We start from the raw sequence: 16,210 nt of genomic DNA on the forward strand, positions 1-16,210 counted from the left end.
AGACCCTCGGGTGCCTAATGGGAAGGAGAAAGGGCTTTGTTAGAAAAGAAAAAAGCTATGTGGTGGACCTACCAGCATCCATCCTGAACTTGGTCTTTGTCTTTGTTCTTTGTTCCGGTTCCTATTCCGAGGTTCCATGTTCCAGCATGCTGATGTAACCTGGAATGTTAACCCTTATGGGGTGGACTTTCAAGACTCAGCATATAACATTGCTGGCCTGCATCAGTAGTCACTTTAACAATATTTCTCTCTAACCCTGTTCTTTCTTTCTTCTTTTTTTTTTTTTTTTGGTTAATAAATCTTAAATGTTTAGATCTGAAGGATCTGGCAAGCGTGGTGATTTGGGTAAGGTCCAAGTATATATTGCCTGAGGACTGTGACTGGACTCTTTTGGGCCTGAGAGAATCTGTGTGGAGTTGGTGAAATAAGTCTGAAGAACTGTTGATCCGGGCTAGTATAGCAGCCGGGAAGTCTGTGGGTTTGCTTGTGGGGCTTCTAGCTGGCCAGTGGGGCTGGCAGAGGTACTTTTGTGGCTAACTGGATTTACCTTAGCGTGAAAAAGAAATCCCAGCCTGGGGCTGTAAGTGGCCTGGTTTTAAGCAAAGATACCCTGGGTTGATTTCTCTAGCTGTGCCCAGAAACCCCATTATATTACAATCACATATAAATATTTCCCTCTCAGGAACTCCCATTCCAAGACCTCCTCACGCTGGTATGGCTGGAACCTCATAAGGGTATGTCATATGTTCTGACTGGTAGAGCCCTTCACGGATGCAAAATCTGTAGCCATAAGAATGAGCCGCAGGTATCCACACTGACATCCGCTAATGCAGACACCGGTAGATATAAACTGGAAATTCACGAATTTGCAGGGCTCTACTGACTGGACCACAAGTTGAGAACCAATCTGGACTTCTGCACATTGCAGGCCACTAAACCTTACCCACCATTCCCGTAATAGGCCCCTAGCCCCTGGCTAAGTTACTGAAGTCCTGAAATCATGATTTTAAAACTGAGAGTTACGGAGACTCAACTATTTACACTAGTTTCAACCTGCAAGTGACCCATACTCAATTCTGCAGAGGAAAGTGATAACCCTCAGGGTTCCCACCAGTCCGACCCAATGAAAAACTCCATTCTGACCCCCAAACATGACAACCAGATAGACCATGAGCATGTGGGCAAGACCCAGAAGCCAGGCACCTGGGATAGAATTTGCCAGAGTAACTCAGAGCCTTCCCTATCTAGTGTCCCATCACTGGCAATTGGAGATATGTACAGTGAGCAGTCACAGACCAGCTACATGCCATTGCCACTTGTCAGAGAGTTACTCCTCAGGGCAGGGACTATGTCTTCAACGTATCTGTACAACGTCCACAATAGGGCCCTCATTCTGATTAGTGTCCCTGAGTCTCTTATTAAAACAGATACTCCCATGTCTCAGGGATATGATCCTACAATGTGCTGGGTATTTTCAGCGCCTCACTAAACCAATAGGAGCTGATAGTTCTCATACCACCTCCCATGAGGCATTGAGAACCTTGTAAAATTAAGCCCTTTTGGGTACTGTAAAAATCATTCACTCAAGGGATGCCCCTAACCATGTGCCTTTAATGGAACAACCAATCTGAGAAGAAGTCAGAGGCATAAGCCCAGACATCTGCCCATATAGAGTTCGCTACAAAAGTGAGACCTGTGTTAGGGTATCAGCTACCATTCCAAGTGTTCATGATCCATGACTGTGCACACTTTAATCTGATAAGATTTATTCATAGTATGATGCATTCCCATCAATCTGTTTAGTAGACCCTGAGACAACTCTAGGTTACCTTCCCTTGATAACCACCCTTGCTGAAAATGTCACAGATGCTTCTTTTATTTTGAGATAGGAGACATCATAAAAAAGGAGAACAGCATTCTATAACATAACTGGTAATTTGAGGTAACTTCCCAAGGAAGATTGTTAGGTTTCTTGAAGTTGAACAATACTTCTACACGTGTCCAGCTCAGAACATTTATCTCACACAAAAGACCAAGGGAGCCTGACCTGAAATGAGGATACTATGTTTTCTGTGGGATCTTAGACCAATAAAAGAAAGTAAATCTGGCAATACAAGCTAAAAAAAATGAAAAAGTCTTGCATTGTTAATTTACAACTCCTCAGCAGTGTGATAAAGAATAAAAGGCCATTGCCAGCTGCAACTGTACACCAAATATTCTCAAAATAAACCCAATTAATTCAATTTTTTAAATTTAATTTAATTCAATTAAATTCAATTTTCATGCACACTGAATATAAACCACTTTGTTGGCTCCATCCCCATACAGCTGAAATAATTCTTCAAATTCTTGAATTTGTGTATAAAGAACAGCTACAGCACAGTGGCACATACCCTTGCTTTGTAATCGCCCTACAATGTTTCACAGCTCACCCACACTCGAATGCAACATTTCATGAAAAAATAGCTCTGGGTCAGCATATTTTGCTGCCCTGATAGCTATGGCAATGATATGGTACGCTGCTATCCATGTGATCAGGGCTGTTAGTGCACAGGGCTGGCCGGGGCCATGTAACTTCAGCGCTGTCACCATCTGGGGGTGGTGACAAACGTATTCCTGCTCGTGTTTGCAGAGCTCCGGCCCAGGCGACTGCTGGCTTTGGCAGTGGAATATCGATCACCGCAAGCACAACGGGTTCAGCCGCGGCTGCCTAGCTAACAGGAGGGGCCCGATCCTGCCTTCCTGGGGCCCCCACTGATGGCAGATGGCGCCCGATCCTGCCCTCCCGGGGCCCCCACTCATGGCAGATGGCGCCCGATCCTGCCCTCCCGGGGCCCCCACTCATGGCAGATGGCGCCCGATCCTGCCCTCCCGGGGCCCCCACTCATGGCAGATGGGGCCCGATCCTGCCCTCCCTGGGAGCCCTCTCTGAAGACAGTTCGGGGCGCGACGCGATCAAACACTCGGCCCCCGCTACTGTTGATTCTGGATACCCGGAGGCTATTAAAAAAGGGGCATTTCGGATCTTGGGATTGTTGCACTAGGACAAGGGGAAGGCGGGTTGTCCGCGTTGAACCCAGGCCGCCTCTGCCCCAGGAAACTCAAGGGGCTGTAGGAGGACAAGTCCACCTTCTTCGCCCCCCATCTGCCCTCTTGGCAGCCTGCAACCCGGAAACGGAGCATGCAATACCCTGAAAGCCCCCGCCCCCAACAAAGCCCTTCACCTCCACCCCCACCCGCGCTGCTAGGCGCGGCAGAGAGCGGGGAGGGGGCGGTGCAGCCGCGCAGCCAGCGCCCCGGGTCCCTTACCGCGCAGCCGGAGCTCTGTGCTCCCTACGGAGCCGCGGGTCCGGGCAGCCAGGGGCGCTCCAGCGCCGGCCGGGCCGGGCCGGGCAGCGCAAGGCGACCTCCCACTGTCGCCGAACTCCGCTCTCCGCGAGCGAGCGGCACATCCGCGGCTGGCCCGGCCCCGCCCCCGCTCGGATTCCTACACACGCCGCCTGCCCGCGCGCGCGCTCTCCTCTCCGCCCGCCTCCCGGCGGGAAACACCTCCCCCCTCTTCCCGCGCTCACGGAGGGGGCGGGGCGGGGCGGGTGAGTGAGTGCCTGCGGGGTCGGTCGGGGTCCCCACGAGCAATGGGGTCCTGGCGGGGGCGCGGGCAGAGTTGGGTCTCACAGAGAAAGCCCCTCACCCCCCCGTGGGGCAGGCCGGAGCTGGGTGTGGGGCGCCCCGGGGACAGGGGGCGGGGGCCCAGCCAGCAGGGTCTGTGCCTGACTGAGGCCGCCCACGGGCGAGGGCTGGCGGGAAAAGGAACCCTCCCAGCAGCAGCAGCAGCAGCAGCAGCCTCAGCCCTCGCCTCTCCTTCCTTGGCCGCTTAGCCGAGGCTGGCTCGGCGGCCCCGATGCCCCAGCAGCTCTGGGAGGGTAAAGGAGGGAAGCAAGGAGCTGCCTGGGTGGCTAATGGGCAGCAAGAGAGGCCAGGAGACCAGCGGCTAAACCTGCAGGTCGCAGAAAAGGTCACACCAGGCAGCTGTCAGTGACAGCAATTTCCTTCCCAGGAGGGGCCCAGGCTCTCTCCCAAGGCCCCTCATAAATGAAAGATGTTTAGAAACAACAGGGTGGTACCTTAGTTTTGCCAGGCATGGCTCCCATCTGGCACCACAGACGTCCCTCCACGTAGCGCTGGTTGGGATTTTAACTATTGCCATAAGAAGGGAGGAAATAATGATCAGTTTGGCTAGGAAACAATCCCCTGAGTTCAGATTGCTCTATTTCCCATTATTGTCATGATCTCTGTATATCCTTGTAACCACCAACACACATTCCTGAGAGTGCAAGGGCAACTCTGTAACCCTAAGCCTTACTCCCAGTTGTTCTAGTGAAACCACCTGAAGAATTCTGCTTTCCTTCCATTTCTCATCTGAGGAAGTGGGTTTTACCCACAAAAGCTTGTGACCCAATACATGTGTTAGTCTCTAATGTGCCACAGGACTGTTATTTATGAATCTACAGACAAGCATGGCTATCCCCTGTGACTATTCACCTGAAGAAAAAGTTACTACACTCAGGGTGTGTCTACATTAGGATCCTACTTCAAAGTAGCCTGAGGGGTGTCCACATGTGTTTCTCCTTACTTCGAAGTAAAGGAGCCCAACTTTGAGGTCCTTGGAGTAGCACCCTACTTCGACGAAGGGCATGTGTAGACACTTTACTTCAAAGTTATACTTTGAAGTAAGCAACTTTGAAGTTATTTTGTAGCGTAGTCATACCTTTAGGCTATGTCTGGATTGCCAAGAATGGTCAGCAGAAGATACACGAATTGCACCAAGCATTTGCGTATATCTTTTGCTGACAGTTCTGCCAGAAGAGGCTTTCCTGACATTTGGCCCGTCTACATGGGACCAAATGTTGGGAACATACACACGCATGCACCACCCCCGCAGAGACATCCCTTCTTCTTCGTGGAACAAGGAAGACCGGGATGTCAGCAGAACACTCCCAGTGCAGCAGACTTCTGTCAGGAGACCTCCAGGCTCCCAACAGAAGCCTGCAGGTAGACATAGAGCATTCTAGTAAATAAGAATGTCAGTCTGGCCCAATTTTGTTTAAAGTTAAGGCTCTTTTATCATATGAACTGTAAAAACTTTTCACATTTCAATTGTGATGAAGCTGTTTAGTGACCAAAAACATTTTGTTCTGAGGTCTGTTAAGCCATGTGAAACCCTTCCATTGTATGGTACAGAGAGGCACAAAGCAGAATAAAAGGTGAAGGGAAATCAGTAAATAAATACACATAATTGTGCATGATCAGAGTACTTTTCTTTCAAGCCAGAGAATTTCCTCTAGGTAGAATGTATGTGATTTGTGTTACTTCTTTTCGTACATTTGCATTGCAGCAGTGCCTACAAACACCAGTGGGATTGGTCACTTTCTGCTAGGCTTTATAAAGACACACATAAAGACATAGGCTGCCAGCATCCATGGATTCTGTCCCTAGACAGGTAGTAGGAAAGGATATGCTGGGGTGGCCAACCAGTTAGGGACTAAGAGCTGTGGATAGAGTGCAAAGAGCTATGTATTATATATTTATTTTTATCTATCTGTCCCTCTATATATATTATGAAAATAAATATATAATACATGGCTCAATACCCTTCCCCAGAGCCAGGCACCCCCAGCCCCCTGTTCTAACCCAATCCCCTGCCACTCCTCCAGAACAAGGAACCCCCAGCTCCCTGCTATAACCCAATGTCGCACCCCACCCCCAGCCAGCCTGATCTAACTCAGTGCCCATCCCCTCCCCTCCTCCGGAGCCAGGCACTCTGAGTCTCCTGCTCACACTCAATGGTGGCTACTCATCGGAGCTGCTGCTGCCATGCACTTCTCCCACCCAGCACTGGGGCATGTGCACAGTGCTGCGGATGACACTCCCAACATGCGGCTTCATGCAGGAGCTGCATTTAATTACTCAGAGCCACATATGGTGCTGTGTTGGCCACCCCTGGAATGTACAGAGGAGCTGTGGGAGCTCAGACACTATATCTCAGAATGAATAAAGGTGTTATGATCTGAAGTGCATAGGGATATGGGGCTGCAATTCTGTGCACAGATGGGCAAATGCTATCCTGAGATCTCAAATGTATGTTACTCTTCTCAGGGTCCACGTCCCAACCTGAGTCTCTTCTGAGCTGCTGCAAAAGGTAATCAACTATTTTAAGTGTTTTATTTTCTCATGAATATTTATCTTGTTTCTAAAACAAACATTTTTTCTGAAGATAACTATTTTAAAAATCATAAATCTGATTTTGATAACAAATACAAATCAAAACGTTTTCTGAATTTCATTTTATTTTTTGTCCTCAACATTTTCCAGAGGCAATGGGATGAAAAGAGTGAAGAGAAAGTCAGTTTGGGAAAAAAACATTTTCATTTTGGGTTTCCAAAAATGAAAACAAAATTCCCAACAGGTTTTCCTGGAAAAAGATCAGAAGAGTTTTAAAATACTGTGAACATGTATGAAAAAATTAAAAACTCCCCAGATACATTTGCCACTTTTCAGCTAGCTGCAACCAATTATCTGAAGGGTAGTCACATTAGTTGTGTCAGCAAAAACATTTAGGAGTCCTGTCGCATCTTAAAGACTAATGGATTTCTTTGCATAAGCTTTTGTGGAAAAAGACCTACTTTGTCAGGTGCATCTCATCTGCCTTCTGCAATAACTACTGACTGGAAGTGTCCACCTTTGTGAAAAAACTATGGCTTGCATTAAGTATTTGGTTATTTTTAAGTTTCATCATATGCAGGGATGATAAGTTAGATCTATTTGGCTTTTGGAATCTTAAGTATGAATTTTCTGATCTTCAGATGATTTCTTTCTTCAATCATACTTCAAATTTCCATGGTTTTGATTGGCATTCTAATGCTACCTTAGTTTAACTGACATTTGTTTACATCGTGAACTATACCTTTATGGCAATTTTTATCTGGGAATTCAAGAGAACAGTTCACTATGCTTATAAACCAAGGGTTGTATTCATCTGCTGGAACAGAAGAATACATGTGAATCTTAAGTTTGGTACTGCCTTTGTGGGACCCAGTGGGTAACATATGAGACGTAAGGCTCCAAAGGCTTTAAAAATTGTATTTCGACGTGAGAGAGTGAAGAGAAAGTGAAATGGGAATCTGCTGTTTAGTTCATGCAGAACTATCTGTTCAGCCAAAGGTCACGCCTTTTTTCCCATTAATTTCAAGGATATAAAGTTCAACTTAAAAATAAAAATATAGTCAGTCCTGTTTTAGTTTTGAGGTAGCCATGGTGAGGTAAGTAAAAGCTGAGGTGGTACTTCATTCTAAACCTATGTTTAGATTTACCTCTAGCTCTCCACCAAAGAAAGGTCTTTGAAGATAATTCTTTTATGCATAATTTTAACTGCAAAATCTTTTTGTTGTTGTTAAAGTTACATACAAATCCATTTGGCCACTTTTGATGCACCTTCCAAGAGAAAAATGCTTTACAACTTCTTTGGAAATATGAGACTGAAAAAAGAAAGGTGGTGTTTTGCACTTTGGAAAAAATATTTAAATTTTTATCCCTTGGAATAGCTTAGAGCTGTTTAATCTAGGTTAGGGGTGGCCAACCTTTTTTCCTTGGGGCCACATGACAGTTTTTTACATGTTCCAGGGGCTGAACAAAAAATAACCCCAAACCTGACTCCCCCATCCCCAGGCTTAACCCCTCAGAGCCCCAAACTGACCCCCAGGCTTAATCCCTCTCAGACCCAAACTAGCCCCCTCACCCCCAGGCTTAACCATTCTTGGCCCCAAACCGCCACCCCACCTACATGCCAGGCTTAACTACTTTCAGCCCCAAACCCAGCATTAACTTACCTCAGAAGATGAGCTCTGTGCACTGCCACTGTTCCCACCCCTGGCTGTTCCTTTGTGTCAGATGCCACCTCCTCCTCAGCACAGCTGCGTGGCTCCCCCCAGCTGTCCTATTCCCTTCCCCCACCTGCAGCATGGGTGACTTCCTGCCCTACCACGCTAAAACAATGGAGCTAAATTTAATTGGTTTAACAGCTGGATCCCTCCTGTCACCCTGCTGGCTATGAAACCAATTAAATTGAGTTCCATTATTTCAGTGAGGCAGGGCAGGAAGCTGGAGGAGGAGTCAGCAGTGGCAGCATCTGGAGCCACTAATGGCTCTCTAAAAAGCCATAAGCAGCTCCGGAGCCACAAGTTGCTGACCCTGCACCCCACTTTGTCCAATTTGGATAAAATGGTGCCACTAGCACCATCACGGACCAGATGAAAAAGGCTTTGTGGGCTGGATTCTGGCCTGCAGGCCATGTGTTGGCCACCCCAGTCTAAGTTCTTCATATTTTATTTTCACCTGTTGGTCTGGGTGAGGAGTGGAGTCTTTGGGCAATTTTTATGGTGAGCTCTTTAGTTATTAAATACATCTACTACAAACATTAAATATTCTGCAGAGTTAAAAAGGTACGCATACAGATGCTGTAGGAAGCCTGTAAGAATATGTAAAAGTTGACGCAAAAAAACTGTTATGTAATTAACTGACAGAATGGGAAAGTAAAAAGAAAAACAAATTAACTGTATAGAGCTTGAGCATCGACTGTTTCATACCATTTTTTAGGAAACCATGAACTATCCATACAGACACTGGCTAAAATATCTGCCAATATAAATCTTTGGTTTTTGATTTTGTTCAGAAAAATTCACCAACATTGAGGGACTTATTACTAAACTACATATCACAGATACACAAATGTGTTAAGTGGGAATACATCAACCAGCCTAAGAAGTCCCACACCAAACCCAAAATAAAAATAACCTGATCGCATCTAACTAAACATTTTCTTTCTACTTAAATATCTGTACGCACAGATTATGTTGTGGCCAGGACACTTACTGGATTTATTAAACTGGTTTAGGATTAAGCATCTTGATGTTTCTGCTCCATCCAGAGAACAAAAGACTGCCTCAGCAGGCAACTGCTTCAATTCAAAAGATTCCTCCCTTCTACCATTGACTTACCTTGCTGCTGCCAACAGGGAACCCACACTCTGGGTTTAACTCTTTACAGACATTCATTCATGACAGGTAGATTCTAAAGCTACAGTAGTTCTAAGTCAAGCATATGGCAGTCTACGCTGGAGGCATATAGGCAACCCAGGGAAAGTGGGGAAAAGCACTTTCTTCTGGGCTGTCCGTTCTACATTGTGTCTTTTGAGAGATTACCTCTGAACTCATTAGTGGGTACAAATGCAAAAAAAAAAAAAGAAGGCAGATGTAATTGTCTGTAAAATGTTTCATACAAATAAGCATTCAGGACTATATTCTGCCTGCTCCTGCACAGGTGTACAAACTGAGGTTGTAAAGTATGCATGGATTACCTCCTGTCTCCTTTGTGTAGGGAGCAGGTAGAAGCCAGCTGCTTTCACTCTTTCAGAAAAAATTGATCTTGCCCTTGTCATTTTTCTGAAACTGATAACAAAGCTGGCATTTACATAAAAGTGGTTTCTGTATTCACGAGGCTGGGAATCACTTGATATATGGCAGTTTTCTTTAGAGTAACCTGCAGTGGAGCCAAACTAAGCATACTGAGGTCAAAGACACCATGTAGGTTATAACCTGAGCCATCCAGTCTCCTTGAATATTGATTCTGATCACAAGTGGTCTGTTTTCATCTTGAATTTATGCATGTGGGAGTTAAACTAATGCAGCAAGGGGAGGTCTGAATCAGGGGCTGCACTTGAGAGCCATGTTTGCATCTTAGACCCTGATCTGATCTTCTTTAAAAAGGAAAGCTCATGGGTGTAAAATAAGTATGGGGTGCAAGAATAGTAACACTATGGATGGTTTTGTATTTTGCTTTGAAAAATATACAAACTAACATGAAAACAAGAAGCAATGTAAGTATTCCAACACAGAGGCGACGCATTTATTGGCAATCTGGGTTCTGGAATCAGGAATCTGGCAGCTGAAGTTCTGCTGTTGATAGAGCGGATGTTTTATACTTTTGATAGAGTGCTTGAAAAGAGGTTGGTTAACTGGCAGGAAAAGTTGTTATTGTCTGAGAAAACAGCAGCTACAAATGCCAGCATTTCAAGAAGAAATTATCTAATCTTAGCTACATGGATATGTGGAAAAAGCAGAAGATGATCAAAAACAAGGACAGCTGCTGAAGTAAAGTTTGGTCAGTAAATGATTGTACTTGACTTTATAATTAAAATGACTATTTCAGAAAATAAGACAGGGATGTTGTTCAGATTAGTCAGGGCTTGGTCATGCTAGCTGCTGAACACAGCCTTGTTGTGTTTGTGTCTGTTTAGGGATACCATGGTCCCCAGCACTGTAGTAGCTCAGTGTCTCGCAAACGTACATAACTTTATTCTCACAACACCCTTGTGGAATAGAGAAACATTACTCTATTAGCAGCTTGCCCCAGGTCAGATGGGAAATCTGTGGCACAGCCAGAGATGGAATGTGGGTCTCCAGAGACCCACTGTCATAGCAACTAGTAAGGGAGTGATGTTGAGAGTTAGTCCTTACCTACAACCAAATTTTCACTGGTCTAAATAAATTGTGTTAAACCTCCACCTCCTCCTAATGAGGAGGAATAAATGTAGAACATGACAGTGATATTTTCTGAGGATAACTGCATGTTAAAGGTCTGCTTTAGTCTTTTGTCGTTGTTTGTCAACATACAAAGAGAGATTCAAGTAACGCTTAAGAGAAGCACTGAAGAAAAGTTGTAGAGGTTGAACCTCTCTCTTCCAGCACCCTCAGGACCTGACCAGTGTTGGACGAGAGAATTTGCCAGATGTTGGAAGGTCAATATTCTTTAGCACATTCCCAACACTGCCACTGCTTACGAGGCTCTTAGAAGATATTTAGGGGTAAATGACAGCTAAATAGCAGCACAGAACACTGAGAGCCAGGACTGGTGGCTGTAACCAAACTATATGGGACCATGGGAAACTTGGCCACATCCACAATAAGTGGTCATCTGGCTAAGTAAAATAATGCCAGATTGTGGAGTTTGCCAGATGAGAGAGTTCTGGATTAGAAAGGTTCAACCGGACAAAATCCAGTAAGACTTTCAGGATCCCATTGTCCATAGTAAATGCAGGGATATGTATGCTGGTGATGCTGCCAACAGAGATGGTGTCTAATGACTGGTAGGCATTTGAAACTGAAAAGAAGTTGTGGTCATCATGGTAACATGTGGCCCTGCATGTGATGCATAGCTGTGACCAGATGTGTACAAATGAGCCAATACCATTCTCGATGTGTTATATTAGTAAGTATGAGCCTCAGAGCACATACAGAAGGCTGCTAACACATCAGGACTATGTTGTCAGGCTCATCCTGTCACTTTAGGTTTAGTATGCTGTCTTTTGAGAGTAAAGAGCTGAAAGAGGTAATTTTAAAGAATTATGAGACTCTACTATGCAAGGAGGTGGACCATCTCCTGTCCATCAGAGCAGTGGAACAAGTTCCCCACAGATTCAGGGGCAACGGCTTCTATTCCCACTACTTCCTTATGCAGAAGAGCAGTAGTTGGAGACCAATACTGGACCTGTGTCTGCTGAACCGATATGTGAAAAAGTAGTGGTTCAAGATGGTGACCTTGGACTCAATAATTCCAATCCTAGACCTCAGGGATTGGTTTGCTGCTCTCGACCTGAGAGATGCCTACTTTCATATCACTATTCATCTGGCTCACAGACAATTCCTATGATTCACTGTAGGGATGGATCACTTTCAATACAGGGCCTTTTCATTTGGACTTTCAACAGCCCCCAGAGTGTTCTCCAAAAAACTCTGGGAGTAGTGGCAGTTTACCTGCATTGACAGGGGGCCCTGATGTTCCCCTACCTAGATGACTGCCCTCTCACCTACAGAGATAGCACATACGGTGCACACTAGAAAGTCAGTTTTTCACTCTCTGGGCCTTCCAACCAATAAGAAAAAGTCAAACCCTCAACCTGTGCAGGATCTAGAGTTCATTGGGACTCAACTTGATGCAACTACAGCGAGAGCATACTTACCCCTCCACAGGTTCCAGGAATTCAGGACCTTATAGACATCATCGTGGCAGTCACACAGTCCAAGTAGTGGTATGCCTCAGACTCATGGACTGCTTGGCAGCTACAGTTTTTGTAGTGCAGCATGCCAGACTTCATTTTTGCTCACTTCTACAGTGGGTGGCCACTATTTACAACAGCACACACAGCAGCCTTCACCACTCAGTGGTGCCTCCACCTCATGTACTTATGTCTCTTTCATGGTGGCAGAGCTGGGAAAACCTCCTGTCTGGGGTTCTGTTCCATTCCAGGCAACCTTCCCAACATATTACCATGGATGCCTCCTTACTAGGATGGGGAGCCCACATGGACACCCTCTCCATTCAGGGGTGATGGTCCCCACCAGAACGCCTACTTCACATCAACCTGCTGGAGCTCAAGGCTGTTCTCAGAGCTTGCAAGCATTTCTGGCAGTACAATCAGGGAACTACAGTAAACATACTAACAGACAATGTGGCAACAGTGCACTATATCAATCTCCTGGGAGGGGCCTGTTCACACTGCCTCTGTGCAGAGCAAATCTGACTTTGCAGTTGGTGTATTTGGCCGACATCATGCTTGTGGTGTCTTACTTACCTGGGCTCAGCAATGTCATGGCAGATTTGCTGAGGAGATGCTTCACACCGGATCATGAGTGGGAACTCCACAGTGGAGTTGTCCATTCCCTTTTCCAACATTGGGGCACTCCCCTCATCGACCTCTTTGCCACCGATCGCAACAAGAAATGCCACCGTTACTGCTATAGAGCGGGAGTGGGGCATGGGTTGCTAGGTAATGCATTCTTAAGGACATGGAAGGGCCCTCTCTTTCATGCCTTTCCCTCAACAGTACTCATTCCCAGAGTACTTCACAAGGCCAGAGCAAAGGAGAGCACCATGATATTAGTGGCCCTTGCGTGGGCTCGATAACACTGGTTTCCTCTCCAGCGAATGTTGCCGTACCCTCTGTATCCTCTTCCCCTCCTACCAGATCTTCTAACGCAGAACCAAGAAACCCTACAACATCCTCAGATATGCAGTCTACACCTTACGGCTTGGTTCCTAGTTGATTCAATGAATATGAACTCCTCTGCTCTTTGCAGGTCAGATAAAATCTTATAGTACAGCAGGAAGCAAAATAGTAAGACTACTTACTTTTCCAAGTGGTGCAGGTTTCTGACCTGGTTCTCAGTAGAACATGTAGAACTGCTGATGTCTCCCCTTCATGCTATTTTGGACTACCTAATGCACCTAAAAGATTTGGGATTGGCGCTTAACTCCTTAAGAGTGCATCTTGCTGCATTTACGGCGTTCAGAGTGCACATAGATGGGTTCTCAGTGTTTGCCCACCTGATCACTGAAAGATTTCTCAAAGGGCTCACAAATGTGTACCACCCACGCAGACCGACTCCTCCCCCATTGAGTCTGGACTTCGTACTATGGGCATTGATGAGACTGCCATTTGAACCCCTTGCTACTACACCTCAAGTTATTTGCCATGAAGGTAGCCTTTTTTCTCGCCATTGCATCTGCCCATAGAGTCAGCAAAATATCAGTCCTTATGGTGGAGTCTCCATACACAGTCTTTACTAAGGATGGAGTAACCCTTGGACATCACCCAGCTTTCATTCCCAAATCTGTTTGGATTTTCATGTCAATGAACCAATAGTCTTACCTACATTTTATCCTAAACTGCATTCATCGCTGCAGGAAATGGCACTACAGACTTTAGATATATGCAGGACACTTGCTCTCTATATAGACTGAACAAAAATGTTCTGAAAAACAGACTGTCCATGTCTGCATTGCCCAGTGCTGGTCTTCCAGCCAGATGCATCTCCCAATGCAACCAGGGGCTCGACAGCTTTTCTAAAGGGAGTTCCCCTTAGAGATGTCTGCAGAGCAGCTACCTGGTCATCTCATGACATCTTCATGAGGCACTATGCTATCCAGAACCTGTGCTATGGATACTTTGCTAGCCACAGTGGTTCTCTCCATTTCAATTAAACAGTGACTCCTTTCTTCCTCCCCCTGTTGTTGGGGAACTGCTGGGCAGTCACCTACAGTGGAGCACCCAAGGGGACATCACGCAAAGAAGAAAGCGAAGTCATTCACCTTGGTGCACTAACTGTTGTTCTTCAAGTTGTGTCCCTCCATAGGTGCTCCACTACCTACCCTCCTCCCTGCTTTGGAGTCTGCCTGTCTTTTTTCAGATTCCAGAGTGGTTTTGAGGAACAGGCTTGAGCTGGTCTACGTGATCAAAAGAGTACGAATGGAGAGATGCGGTGGCAGTGCACACGCAGACCGCCAAGCACAGCTTTGAAGTGTCTCTGATCTGTGGTGCTGGGACAAACCCAGCACCTACAGTGGAGCACCCAAGGGGACAAGCATCTTAAAGAATGACAGTTATTGCACCAAGGTGAGTAACACACACATGCTGGTCATGGCTGGGGAGGGAAGGATTTCATACCAAAAAATTGCCGCATGTAATGCTCAAACATTTATTTTAAGAAGAAGGTTTTTAGATGTCTTTTATTTTACAAATTAAAAAGAGAAAAGCATCTGAATGAACAACTAAAGTCCTTCTAATAGGAGGATGGTTAACAATCCTGTAATTAAGTATAAAAATTAAAAATGAAGTACTAACCCAAAGAAAAACATCATATAACAGTCAAAAGAAGTCTGGTTAGTATCGTTCTTTTGTACAAAAATAGAAAGGACAATATTGTTCAAAAAAGAACCATCCTTCCTGAAAGCTTAAAAACATTTATATGAAAAAGAAATTCAAAACAAATTAAGTATGGAAAATATTTTTAATTGTTGTGTTTTTATAAATTTATTTTTACAGAAAACTACTGAAAAATAAAAATGAGTAACATTTGACAGGTTTTTTTTAATGAAAGGAGTGTTTTTGCATCTTTTTGTCACAAATCTGCTTAACATTAGGAATAACGCTGTAGAGCTGGATCCTCTTGTCAGGTGCAGCATCACTTGAGTTCTGTGAACATGACTTGCGCTGAAACAATCTGAACTGACTGATTGTTTCCATACCATTTGCATAATAACTATACAATTATGAATGCATTATACATATTAATATACCTACAGTCAACATATTAATATACCTACAATTGAAATACTATTAAAATACCTTAGTATTTTTGATACACACATTTCATATTTAATATTTTAGAAGAAAAAATATCACCAGCATCAAAATTTTTTCATGGAACACCTGTTCACATTGCATGGGTCACCAGTGTTCCATGGAATGCCGTTTGGAAAACGTTGAGCTAGACCGAAGTTAGCTTGGGTATGTCCACATGTGGTGCAATCGCACCTCCAAATTGCAATATAGACCCAGAAAGTTAACGAGAACTTTGCCTAAATGTAATGAATAAGATCTCCGGGTTTTGGCCCAGTAAGTATACAGAAAATGGCTTTCAACAGAGATAGTAAGCAGACAGCAAAAACAAAGCACAATAAATGTGTGCACACTCAAACTGTATCTACTTCACCACAAAACCAGCCAACACTGGAAAAATTATTCCTGACCAAGTCCAGTCCAGTTGTAATTTTTCTCACTGTTCCAAAAGGCTCTCTGATTTAAGGATTTGATCCATCAAGGTGCTGAGCACTCTAGTCCGCAACTATCAAAGCACTTGGAAACTGTTCACTTGTTTCGTGTTAAAAATGCTCTGAAATGCTTTCCTGGATCTGGGTCAGAATATTCAGCACTTTGCAAGTTTGATCTGAGACATCTCCTCAAGCTAGGGAAGAAGCTATGCAGGGGTGGGCGAAATGTGGCTTATGGGTTGGATTCAGCCAGCTGCCCAACAAGAACCATATTCAGGCTCTCTGCCTTGCATGTCCCCGCACACCACTCAAAGCAGCCAGCTGTAGCAGCCGTGTGCTCTTCATGCAGCAGCCCATGGGGGGAGGGGCTTTGTGCCTGCCCCCCTCCAGCACAATCTCGCAGTTCCTATTGGCCAAAAACCAGTCAATGGGAGCTCTCTGGGTCATGCTTGTGGTGCAAGCAGCAGGTGACACCTGTCCCCACCCCAGGGGCTCACAATGCACAGAATACATAAGTCCCACAGCTGGCCACTTTGAGTGGCACAAG

The 16,210-nt window shown here is 45.2% G+C and overlaps 1 protein-coding gene across 2 annotated transcripts in view; it reads right to left on the bottom strand.

The window, feature by feature from the left end:
* SPATS2L (spermatogenesis associated serine rich 2 like) overlaps positions 1-3,466 on the bottom strand; it is a 114,506-nt gene extending 111,040 nt beyond the window's left edge. For both annotated transcript variants that reach the window (XM_075001809.1, XM_075001808.1), the window contains exon 1: positions 3,310-3,466. The gene's annotated coding sequence lies outside the window, so the exon portion shown is untranslated. The remainder of the gene's footprint in view (positions 1-3,309) is intronic.
* Positions 3,467-16,210: the final 12,744 nt, after the last annotated feature.

This window comes from Carettochelys insculpta, chromosome 8 (assembly GCF_033958435.1).
Source record: "Carettochelys insculpta isolate YL-2023 chromosome 8, ASM3395843v1, whole genome shotgun sequence".
NCBI classification, from domain to species: domain Eukaryota; kingdom Metazoa; phylum Chordata; order Testudines; family Carettochelyidae; genus Carettochelys; species Carettochelys insculpta.